This window comes from Otolemur garnettii, unplaced genomic scaffold, assembly GCF_000181295.1.
Source record: "Otolemur garnettii isolate 467f Iridium unplaced genomic scaffold, OtoGar3 scaffold00209, whole genome shotgun sequence".
Classification (NCBI taxonomy): domain Eukaryota; kingdom Metazoa; phylum Chordata; class Mammalia; order Primates; family Galagidae; genus Otolemur; species Otolemur garnettii.
Genome location: NW_003852604.1, coordinates 119,668 through 131,002, shown reverse-complemented (window position 1 = coordinate 131,002; position 11,335 = coordinate 119,668). Strand labels below are relative to the sequence as shown.

Sequence of the window (11,335 nt, the reverse complement as noted above, 5' to 3'; positions counted from 1 at the left end):
CAGGGGCCCAAGGAAGAGGGAAGAAGAAGCCAACAGTGGAGACCAAAGCAAGAATCTTACAAGCTCAGAGATGGAAGATCCTAAGAGTTTAAGATCACCAATTTTCTATGGAGAACTGAGGCACAATAGATCAGGGTGGAGTTGGAGCTAAAACCCAGGGCCTTGAAGATAAAACTGAGTGACCAGCTCCATCTTGCTAGCAGAAGAATCGAGAATTGTGCACAGTCTAAATGACATTTCTAGATACTTCCCCTCAGCGTCAGCTGTCTCCTCTACACAAGCCCTTTGTCCCACACCTCTGCTTAGCCAATCTTGATCTACCTTACATTAAAACAGTGGTGAAAGGTGAGGGTCCAATTTCAGTCTTCTACAAGTCGCCAGCCAATTCACCCAGCACCATCTGTTAAACAGGGAATCTTTCCCCCAATTTATGTTTTTGATAGGCTTATCAAAGATCAAATGATGATAAGTAGCTGGCTTCATATCTTGGTTCTCTATTCTGTTCTATACATCTATCTCTCCATTTTTGTGCCACTACTATGCTCTTTTGATCATTATAGATTTATGGGATAGCCTGGAGTCTGGTAGTGTGATTCCTCCTGATTTCTTCTTATTTCTGAGTAATGTCTTGGCTATTTGAGTTTTTTTCTGATTCCATATAAAACAAAGTACTATTTTTTCCTTATCTTTAAAATATGAAAGTGGTGCTTTTTAGAGATTGCATTAAATTTGCATATTGCTTTGAGTAGTATAGACATTTTAACAAAGTTGATTCTTTCCAGCCATGAGCATGGTATTTTTTCCATTTGTTAACATGTTCAGCTATTTCTTTTCTCAGAGTTTTGTAGTTCTCTTTATAGAGATCTTTCACATCCTTTGTTAGGTAAATTCCCAAATATTTCATCTTCTTTGGAACTACTATAAAAGAAGTAGAGTCCTTGACTATTTTTTCAGCTTGACTATTGTTGGCATATGTAAAAGCTACTGATTTGTAAGTATTGATTTTGTATCTTGAGATGCTGCTGTATTCCTTAATCACTTCTAAGTGTTTTGTAGTTGAGTCCCTGGGGTTTTCTAGGTATAAGCTCATATCACCTGGGAAGGGTGAGTTTGATCTCCTCTGACCTCATTTGGATACCCTTGATCGCCTTCTCTTTCCTGATTGCTATGGCTAAGACTTCCATTACTAAGTTGAATAGCAGTGGAGATAATGGGCATCCTTGTCTAGTTCCAGATCTGAGTGGAAATGTTTGCAGTTTTCTTTCATTCAGTATGATATTGGCTGTGGGTTTGCTATAGATGGCCTCTATCAGTTTAAGAAATGACCCATGTAAGCCTATTTTCTTAAGTGTTCTGATTATGAAAGGATTCTGGATATTATCAAGTTTTTCTCCACTAATTGAGAGAATCATATGGTCTTTGTTTTTTATTTTATTTATGTGATGTATTATATTTATAGATTTATGTATGTTGAACCAACCTTGTAACCCTAGGATAAAATCAACTTGGTCATGGTGTATAAATTTTTTGATGTGTTGTTGAATTCTGTTTGCTAGGATCTTACTGAATATTTTTGCATCAATACTCATTAATGATATTGGTCTGTAGTTTTCTTGCTTTGTTGAGTCTTTTCCTGGTTTGGGGATCAGGGTGATATTTGCTTCAAATGTATTGGGAAGTATTTCTTCTTTTTCTATGTTTTGGAAAAGTTTATGTAATATAGGTACTAGTTCCTCTTTAAAGGTTTGGTAGAGCCCTGATGTGAGATACCATCCAACTCCAGTAAGGGTAGCCCACATAACAAAATCCCAAAACTACAGATGTTGGCATGGATATGGAGAGAAGGGACCACCTCTGCACTGCTGGTGGGAATGCAAGCTAATACATTCCTTTTGGAAATAAGTTTGGAGAACACTGAGGGAATTAAAAGTAGACCTGCCATTTGATCCTACAATTCCTCTACTAGGTATATCCAAATGACCAAAAATCATTTTACAACAAAGATATTTGCACCAGAATGTTTATTGCAGCCCAATTCACAATTGCCAAGTCATGGAAGCAGCCCAAGTGCCCATCGACCCATGAATGGATCAACAAATTGTGGTATATGTATACCATGGAATATTATACAGCCTTAAAAAGGTGGAGACTTTACCTCTTTTATGTTTATATGGATGGAGTTGGAACATATTCTTCTTAGCAAAGTATCTCAAGAATGGAAGAAAAAGTATCCAATGTACTCAGTACTATTATGAAAGCAATATATAACCACCCACAGTTTCATATGAATAATAAAATATAACTGTAGCCGTGAATGAAGGAGGGAAGAGGAAAGTGAAGAGAGGGGAAGGCTGGATGGAGTAATTGGTAGGACCTCACCTATTGTGGATATTGTAAGGGTACATGTCAAATCTATTAAGAGTAGAGTATAAATGTTTTAACACAACAATTAAGTAAGTGAGGTGAAGACTGCATTAACCAGTTTCATGTAAGCATTCTAAATTGTATATAAATACCAACAATAGTCAAGCTAAAAAAATAGTCAAGAGCTCTATTCCATTCACAATAGTGCCAAAGAAGATGAAATATTTGGGAGTTTACCTAACGAAGGACATGAAAGATCTCTATAAAGAGAACTACGAAACTCTAAAAAAAGAAATAGCTGAAGGGTAGCAGCTGTGGCTCAAAGAAGTAGGGCGCTGGCTCCATATGCCAGAAGTGGTGGGTTCAAGCCCAGCCCTGGCCAAAGACTGCAAAAAAAAAAAAAAAAAAAAAAGAAAAGAAAAAGAAATAGCAGAAAATGTTAACAAATGGAAAAACATACCATGCTCATGGCTGGGAAAATATTGTTAAAATGTCCATACTACCTAAAGCAATATATAATTTTAATGCAATCCTTATTAAAGTTCCATTGTCATACTTTAAAGATCTCGAAAAAACAATACTTCGTTTTATATGGAATCAGAAAAAACCCTGAATAGCCAAGACATTACTCAGAAATAAAAATGAAGCAGGAAGAATCACGCTACCAGACATCAGACTTATTATAAATCCATAGTGATGAAAACAGCATGGTTATTGGCACAAAAACAGAGAGGTAGATGTATGGAACAGAATAGAGAACCAAGAGATGAACCCAGCTACTTACTGTGATATAATCTTTGACAAGCTAATTAAAAACATTGAGTGGGGAAAAGATTGCCTATTTAACAAATGGTGTTGTATGACTTGCAGAAGCATGAAACTGGATCCACACCTTTCACCACTAACTAAGATAGACTTTCACTGGATTAAAGATTTAAATTTAAGACATGAAACTATAAAAATACTAGAAGAAAGTGTAGGGAAAAATTTTGAAGAAATTGGCCTGGGCGAATATTTTATGAGGAGGACCCCCCGGGCAATTGAAGCAACATCAAAAATACACTACTGGGATCTCCTCAAATTAAAAAGCTTCTGCACAGCCAAAAACACAGTAAGTAAAGCAGGCATATAGCCCTCAGAATAGGAGAAGATATTTGCTGGTTATGTCTCTGACAAAAGTTTAATAACCAGAATCCACAGAGAACTCAAATGTATTAGCAAGAAGAGAGCAAGTGATCCCATTTCAGGGTGGGCAAGGGGCTTGAAGAGAAACTTTTCTGAAGAGGACAGGTGCTTGGCCTACAGATATATGAAAAAATGCTCATCATCCTTAATCATCAGAGAAATGCAAATCAAAACTACCTTGAGATAACATCTAATACCGGTAAGATTAGCCCATACTACAAAATCCTCAAATCACAAATGCTGGTGGGGTTGTGGAGAAAAGGGAACACTTCTACACTGCTGGTGGGAATGCAAACTGATATGCTCCTTTTGGAAAGTCATCTAGAGAATAGAGAACTAAAAATAGACCTGACATTTGATCCTATAATTCCTCTATTAGGTATATATCGAGAAGACCAAAAATCACACTACAATAAAGAATGTTCATTGCAGCCCAATTAATAATTGCTAGGTCATGGAAGAAGCCCAAATGCCCACTGACCCATGAATGGATCAATAAATTATGGTATATGTAAATCATGGAATACTATGCAGCCATAAAGAAAGATGGAGACTTTATTTCCTTCATGTTTACATGGATGGAGCTGGAGAATATTCTTCTTAGCAAAGTATCTGAAGAATGGAAGAAAAAGTATCCAATGTACTCAACCCTATTATGAAACTAATTTATAGCTTTCATAGGAAAGCTATAACCCAATTTTAGCCCAAGAGTATGGGGAAAGGGGAGAGGGAAGGGAGGAGGGGGGAGAATGGGTGGACGGAGGGTGATTGGTGGGATCATGTCTATGGTTTATCCTATGGGGGTACATGTGAGTCTTTCTAAATATAGAATATAAATGTCTTAACACAATAACTAAGAAAACGACATGAAGGCTATGTTAACTAGTTGGATGAAAGTATTTCAAACTGTATATAGAAACAGCACACTGTACCCCTTGATATTATTAATGTACACATCTATGATTTAATAAAAACAACTAAATTGTATATAAAATCAGCACATTGTATTCCATAAATGCATTAATGTACACAGTTATAATTTAATGAAAAAGTTTAAAAAATGGCCATAGGAATCTCTCTTTCCTCAAATAAGTGAGTATCTATCATTTGTACTTCACTATACAAACTCTTTCCTTTAGGTAAAAGTGCCCTGAATTTCCCCTAAGAAAGTCATTCTGTCCACTTAGGGGCATGTGATGATTGTCACTGTTCTCTGCCATTAGTTTCAAAGAGGGGCACAAAGTCCAGGAGAATAAATGAACCCTGAAGAGGTATTTGCTGGTTCTTCTGAAAAGAAAGGCTTTCTCTCTTCTAACTGGATTTGGCCATGCAAAGCTTAGAGCTGCTTCAGGCATTTGCTAGCAGGAGAGGGACCACCCTGAGCCTGAAGAAAACACACAGAGTCTGGGCTGAGACATGTGAGAAACTAAGCCTGGTTGTTATCATTTGAGCATCTAGATCTAAATACAACTGAAGTCAGCTGCAATCCTTGGAGTGCTTGGCTTCTTCAGTCAATAACCTAGGGTGATCTTGTTAAAACATAAGCCAGATCATCTTACTTATCTGCTGAAAACCCTGCAATAAGTTCTCATAGGGTCTGACAGAAACCAGTGCCCTTATAATGACTTGCAAGGTTCTGCATGATCCGGTCTGCCGTTAACTCCCTTCCAACCCACACCCATTCCTTCATTCCACTCTGGCCACACAGTTTATTGGTGTTTTTAAAGCAAGCAAGAAACGCTCCTACCTTGGGTCATTTTTATTATAATTATCTCTTCCTGAAACCCTTTTATTCCTTTAATTCACTCACTTCCTTTAAGTCTTTGCTTAATATAGTAAAGAGAGGCAACTATGAAAACATTAAAGGCAATAAATAAGTAAAATATATAGTATTTTAAAAGTGTGTGTACTATGTTAAAAAAAGACAAGAAAAGGAAATGGAGGGTAAAGGCAAGGAGGAATCAGGAGTTTGGACAAGGAGGGTGGTGTTGGCGGCAAGATTAAACATCACAGCAGAGAAAACCTGTGCTCAGGAGCAGGAGGAGAGAGATGGCCCAGCAAGAGAAGAGAGATGAAATTTGCCCTTCCTCTGTCTTTTTAGTCTATTCATGACCTCAATGAATTGTATGATGCCCACCCTGAATGCTGAAGGCTGTCTTCTTTGCTAGGTCAAATGTTAACTTCTTCTGGAAACAGTCTGACGGGCACACTCCAAAATAATGTTTTATCTGATATCTGAGCATCCCTTAGAGTCAAAGTGACACATAAAATTAACCACTACAGAGACAATGAAGTACAGGTCATCACCGGAGCTGCTCATTGGTCTAAGTTGGACATCACAGGTGCTAAAAGGGCTGCTCCTTACTGAGAGATCTGAGTCTGAGTCTCTTTTTTCTTAATGTTTGATTTACTTCTTTTAATTTTTTTAAATTTTGTAATGTTAGGGGGTACACATGTTTTGTTTACATACTTCGTTTTTGCAAAGTATGTAACCTTAGATTGAGTCTAAGTTACACATGTGCCTTTTACACAGACAGTGTGTACTGTATTTAATGGGTGTGAATTCACCCATCCCAACCTTCCTCCCCCTGCTTGATTTTCCTTGAGTTTCCTTCCACATGTGAACTTAAGTATTGATTGATTAGCTCCAATTTGGTATTGAGTACAAGTGTTTTTTTATACATTCTTGTGATGTTTCGCTTAGAAAAATGGTCTCTAGTTCCATCCAGATTGTCATAAAAACACTAGATTGCCTTTTTTTTTTTTTTTTTTGGCTGAGTAGTATTAATTTTATTAATCTATTCAAGTACTGGTGGGCACTTGGATTGTTTCCATGTCTTTGTGATTGTGAATTGTGCCACTATAAACATTTGAATGTAGATATCTTTTTAGTAAAATGACTTTTTTTTCTTTGCATATATACCTAGTAGTGGAATTACTGGATCAAATGGTAGGTCTACTTTAAGTTATTTGAGGTATCTTCATACAATTTTCCATAGAAGTTGTACTACTTTGCTGTCCTACCAACAGTGTATAAGCATTCCTTTCTTCCTGCATCTATACCAATATCTGTGGTTTGGGAACTTTTTAATATGAATCATTTCCATTGGAGTTAGGTGATATCTCAATGTGGTTTCGATTTGCATTTTTCTAATGATTAGAGATGTTGAGCATTTTTTCATGACTTTGTTGTTGGCCATTAGTATATCTTCATTTGAAAAGTTTCTGTTCATGTTTTTTGCCCATTTTTTAATGGGATTATTTGGTTGTTTCTTGATTTGCTGGAGTTCTTTGCAAATTCTGGTTATCAGTCCTTTTTCAGGTGCATTATCATGTGAATATTTTTTCTCATTCTGTGGGTTTTCTATTTGCTCTTTTGATTGTGTCCTTGGCTGTGCAGAAGCCTTTTAAATTAATCAGGTCCCATTTATTTATTTTTGTTCTTGCTGTGATTGCTCTTGGGGTCTTATTCATGAATTCTTTGGCTAGGCTGATATCTATGAATTTTTCCAACATTCCTGCTTTAGATTTAAGTCTTTTCTGCATTGTGAGTTAATTTTTGTGAATGGTGAGAGGTGCAGACCGGTTTCAGTCTTTTACATGTGGCTATTCAATTGTCCTGGCAATATTTATGAGCAAGGATTCCTTTCCCAATGCATGTTTTTCTCTGTTTTGTCAAAAATCAGATGAGATTATAAGGATGATTTCATCTCTGGGTTCTTTGTTGTGATCTGTAAGTCCATGTCTGTTTTTGTGCCAGTACTATGCTGTTTTGGTTACTATAACCTATAATATAGATTGAAGTCTGGTATTGTGATGCCTCCCTTTTGTTACATAAGGTTGTATTGACCATTTCTTCTGGTTCCATATGAGACATAAAACTATTCTTTATAGATCTGCAAAAAAGTGGCATTGGTATTTTAATGAGAATTGCATTGAATCTATGGAGCCAAAGAACTCCCCATCTCTGGGAATATTCCACGTATTGCTAGCCTCAAATGACTGAGAAACCCAGAAAGGGGGAAGATTGTTCTTTTCCTATACCACCTACGAGAAAATTTATTTCCTCTTTTGTTAGGTGTTTGACAGCAGGGTTTTCCATTCTCCCCAGGAGAAACCCTACCGAATACTCTAGGGTGCTTCTGACTTTTGAAGCTCCAAGAAAATAATTGCAGTGGTCCAAGTCACATATTTATCATATTTCAGATTATTACTTTTAAAGACGACCACAGGTGGGAGGTGAAAATTGAGAGCAGATTGTGTTGTGTGAAATCTAGTTTCCTAACTAAATCTGCCTCCTTCACAAGAGGGTAAAGGAAAACAAAAACCCTCAGGCTGCCAATTCCTCTTGAGAAAATTCCTGGAAAAAATATACATCTTTCAGTAGCAAAATAATTTATAGTTACACAGTTGGAAGGAAAGAAAAAACTTCCTCTAAGGAAACATATTTGTGAACACAGTTCTGCTAAAGATACAGCTGATTTACTTCATTAAACAGCTTAGTTAACATCTCTATGGATTAAGATGTAGATTCAATGACTACAACAAAGCCACACATGAACAGTAGCTCAAAGAATATAGAAGGTTCCTCCTGTCTCTGATTACAGGCAGATCAAGGATCAAGGGTCATGGGTCTACTGGGTTGGGAAAGGATCCTTCTACCTTGTTTTTCCATCCTCTATGCATGACTTTTGTCTTGCCATCTAAGATGGCTCTCCATGCTATCCTAGTTTCACAACACATTTGACAATATCTTATCAAAGAATCCTCCTAACGATCATTGTTGATAGTTATGACAGTCCCTGTGTTACAGATGAGGACATGAAAGACCTGTGAGATTTAGAGTTGGGACTGGTTGAAAAGAGATTTGGGCTGGAGTTTCTTCAGTTTAGACAGTGGTTTGGCTGCATTAGTCAGACTGGCCATGGATCTGAGTCTATGACTAAGTTGTTACAAAAATATAGACCCCAGAAGTTACTGTGGTTGGGTCAGTCTGAGAACTCCACGAGTTAAAAGGGGAGATAGAAATGTCCTAGCAAGCCAATCATTACACACTTATTCAGCTGCTGCAGACAGAGGGCTTGGGGGTCCTTGTTATAAATGGTTCACTTTTGACTTTTGAATCCCTTCTCCAGGCATCCAAGAGTTCTCCTAATGGATATTCTCAGGAATTAAACTTTGATGTCCTTTTAACTTCCTTATGAAACAGCTTTTATGCCATATTTTTGAGTATCTCTTTTGTTACACTGCTTTTGGCATCTTCTGCTAAGTTCTGGACTGGTTGAGCAAATAATGCTGGATTGTAAACTCCACAGAGGAAGAAGTCATGTCTGTCTTGCTCAAGTTTGTGCCCCTACTTAGCCCAGGGTCTGGTACAGAACACTCTGTCCCAGAAACATTTGTTGAAGAAATTAATCTTTGAAAATTGAGTAGGGAATACCAAATACAATTTCTGTAACATAATTATAAACACTAGACTTGAAAGAGAATATTGAGAATCAGAGATGCAATTAGGTATGGGGAAAGAACTCAGAATAAAACAACCACAACAACAACTAAAAATAGACATGAATATTCATTTTGGCTTGTGAGTCCCGGCTGAGGTATCTTGAGAAGGTCATTTGACCACATCAAGTATCATTTTCTTTATCTATAAAAGGAGTCAATAACATGGAGTGAATTCATAGAGCTGCAGTAAGGGTCAGACAAGATAATGTATGTAAAAGCACTTTGCATATTTAGCCATTCTACATAACTCTGATGCAGAAATTGAGGAAAGAAAATTGTTCTTGTAATGTGAGTTGAAGGATAGTCATTTGACTTGGAAACTAGCCAAGTAGAATAGAGCATCCTCCATCAATCACTTGATTCTAATTTATTGGGAGATCTTGAGGTTTCACCATGTGCATTCATTAGTTGATGTTAAGGTAAAGAGCATGCATCTCTGAAAACTTTCCCATGTTTTGTTGGGATGGCCACAGTGCCTCTTCTGTTGATGGCTGGAATTGTAGGGGGCCATCAATAGTGATGGCAGAGAGGTAAGGCCACAGTGTACTCTCCGCAGGAGCCCCGTGTAAATGGACATGAAGAGCAAGTGCAAGTGGGGGTCTGTAGACCCCAAGGCTGCCAGCTGCTGGAAAATGCAAAATATATATGGTTAAAGTAGCTCTGTGGATTTCTCTAAGCCAGGGCATGATTTTCATGAGCCCTTTAACTCTTGGGAAACAGGTGTCTGTTGGACACCTGAATTTATGACTGACCATTCCTTGTGGCTTATAAAAAATTTCTGGGGGAGATCCCTTGCAGTGGGATTGCAGGGTGATTGCAGCTGCTCCATCCCAAATGGACAGAGGAGGAGCTGGAGGCACTGAGGAAGCAGAGGCTGGCTAAGCTGCAGGGGAAGCATGGGGATCCTGGTGACGCTGCACAGCAGGGAAGCAGAAATGAGAAACAGTATCTTAGCCCAAGTTCTGGATCAGTCAGCCTGGGCCAGGTTAAATAACTTAGCACTTGTAAAGCCTAAAAAAATGAAAACAGTAGAGAATTACATTATACAGATGGAAAGATATGAACAACTAAGTGGGGAGGTATCAGAACAAGGTTTAATAGAAGTTCTTGAAAAAGTAAGCCAACAGACAGAAAAATAAATGACAGTTGAATTTCACAGAAAAAAAGTAATGGACTCTGAATTCCTAGTTTAATTCTGAGAACGTAATTCTCAAGGTCTTGAGGCTAAAATGGGAGATCCATGCAAGGTTTCAGAAAGGACAGAGGAAATGATGGATTATTCTGGGGATTTCTATAATCTTAGGATTCTGTGACACAGGGATAGGAATGGGGTATGATATAGTTTGTAGATAAGATCATGAGCTTTGCAGTCCAACATGCCTAGATTCAAATATGAGCTTTACTTCTCCATCCCAGTGCAATCCTAGGTGTCTCTGATGCTCTGTTTCCTCATCTGTAAAATGGGGATAAATATTATCTTTTGGTTATTGAGTACCTATTGTATATGTCAGTGTTTGTACTAAGCTGTTTACTTATCTATCAGATTTAATTGAAAGTGTCAGCCTTATATAGTGGTTATGAGGATTAACTAATATCATGCTTACAAAGTAGCTGTTCCAGGCACATAGTTAATGCTTGATATAATAAGTCTTTGCTGTAATTATCACCATTATTGGCTGTTATGAAATTTTGGATTTCAGGTTTGGTGCCATTGGAGGCTGTTTGAGTCATACCACTGAAAATTTATTGGAGTTCATTTCTATCTGGTCATTCAGTCTTGACTCATTAACCAGAGCGTACTACTCTCTGAAGGGTGTGAGAGTTATCCTGGTTGGGAGAAAATGCAATCCAATAACTCTGAGATGTCACAACAGGTCCAAATCACCACCCAGAGACTTATCCACCAAGAGAGGAAGAGGGAGTAAAGGATTGATCTGTGTTTGCCTTATGTTTAGATGTTTGCAAGATTCTTAAGAGTTCTGAACAGTTGAACAGCCTTTACCATGGACAGTATTATTGTTGAATTATACTCCTGACAATTTTTTTTTTTGAGACAGAGTCTCTGCCACCTTGGGTAGAGTGCTATGGCATCATAGCTCACAGCAATCTCAAACTCTTGGGGTCAAGTGATCCTCTTGCCCCCGCCTCCCTGAGTAGCTGGAACTACAGGTACCTGCCACAGCACCCAGCTAATTTTTCTATTTTAGTAAAGACAGGGTCTCGCTCCTCTTCAGCTGGTCCCAAACTCCTAAGCTCAAGCAACCCACCTGCCTAAGCC

General features: G+C 37.9%; 1 pseudogene; it reads left to right on the top strand.

Moving 5' to 3' along the window:
• The first annotated feature begins 230 nt into the window (after positions 1–230).
• Positions 231–10,250, top strand: LOC105888148 (annotated as a pseudogene).
• The last annotated feature ends 1,085 nt before the right edge of the window (positions 10,251–11,335 follow it).